The sequence below is a fragment of the Budorcas taxicolor genome, chromosome 11, assembly GCF_023091745.1.
Source record: "Budorcas taxicolor isolate Tak-1 chromosome 11, Takin1.1, whole genome shotgun sequence".
NCBI classification, from domain to species: domain Eukaryota; kingdom Metazoa; phylum Chordata; class Mammalia; order Artiodactyla; family Bovidae; genus Budorcas; species Budorcas taxicolor.
This window is the reverse complement of record NC_068920.1, coordinates 77,092,530-77,094,299: the sequence shown is the minus strand read 5'-3', so window position 1 is coordinate 77,094,299 and position 1,770 is coordinate 77,092,530.

The window sequence follows — 1,770 nt, the reverse complement described above, 5'->3', positions numbered from 1 at the left end:
ATGAGTACTATGCAAATAGAATCCTGGATCTACATAAATAAATTAAGACAATTAAACAAACATAAACTGAATGTCTCTGTCCCTCCAAAGTTCAAGTGTTTAGATCTAATTCTCCATATAATGATATTTAGAAGTGAGGCCTATGAAGGCGATTAGGTCATGAAGGTAGAGTCCTCATGAAATGGGATAAGTACCCTTATAAATGAGACCTCAGAGAATTCTCTTGTTTCTTCCATCATGTAAAGACTCAGAAGAGATGGTCATCTATGAAACAGGAGGCAGGCCCTCACTAACTGCCAAATCTGCCAGTGCCTTGATTTTAGACTGCCCAGCCTGCAGAACTGTGAGAAATACATTTCTGTTGTTTATAAGCCACCTAGTCTATCATATTCCATTATATCAGATAGAATATCACAGATACAGAAGGCCACAATTAAATCCTTTTAGAATTTTCAGTTTTCAGTTTGTAAGTTGTAATGAATATTATTATTGTTCTTTTATAAATAAATCATTTATTTTTGAACATATCTAAGTTATGACCAACCTAGATAGCATGTTAAAAAGCAGAGACATTACTTTGCAAACAAAGGTCCAACTAGTCAAGGCTATGGTTTTTCCAGTGGTCATGTATGGATATGAGAGTTGGATTGTGAAGAAAACTGAGCACCAAAGAATTGATGCTTTTTGTATTGTGGTACTAGAGAAGACTCTTGGGAGTCCCTTGGACTACAAGGAGATTCAACCAGTCCATCCTAAAGGAGATCAGTCCTGGGTTTTCATTGGAAAGACTGATGCTAAAGCTGAAACTCCAGTACTTTGGTCACATCATGCGAAGAGTTGACTCATTGGAAAAGACTCTGATGCTGGGAGGGATGTGGGGCAGGAGGAGAAGAGGATGACAGAGGATGAGATGGCATCACTGACTTGATGGACATGAGTCTGAGTGTACTCCTAGAGTTGGTGATGGACAGAGAGGCCTGGCATGCTGTGAATCATGGGGTCGCAAAGAGTCGGACACGACTGAGCGACTGAACTGAACTGAACTGAACACCAGTGAAAATCTTCTTACTTCCCTCCCATCCTCCACCACCATCCTCTATATTTTCAATGATACCAACCTTTAATCCATTTGTTAATTTTAAGAGACCTGCTGTTTTCAACTATCATTATATTTATCTGTTGTATAACATTAAAAATTGATATAGTTTCCCTAACTACCAGTTCTGTATTATTTTATCCATTTTTCTTCATGAAAATGTGGGTCAGTTGTTTAAAAACAGAAGTATAACATGTCTTCTGTTTAATTTATTTTTCCAATTAAAAAAAAAATGATCTCTGATATAAAAAAAAAGAACACAAATACTTAAAGTCAATTTTGGATTAAGTTTCCAAACAAGCTATTATCCTGCATTAAGACAAGGAGAATTCCTTGCAGAAAGTGACTATGTTCCTGCACAGGAATGTTCCCTGGAGGAAATGCCACTGCCCAAATTGCCTAATGTATCCATTCTTTCAGACACATTTCAATATGAATGACATGGAAAATCCATTCCTGAGAAGGGAAATTAGAAGAACTTTCAAAATCTGGGTAGGCTCCAGAATCTAACCAAGAGAGCTCCAATTGAGTGGTCTTGTTCAGGAACAATTTGCCCAAATTTTTAGATACATCAGACTGATGGGAAGAAAAGCCAAAATGATCATGTGAAATGACAGAAATATTTGGCAAAATGCAACCTTTAATTTTATTTTCCCTGCATCCTCCAGCATACT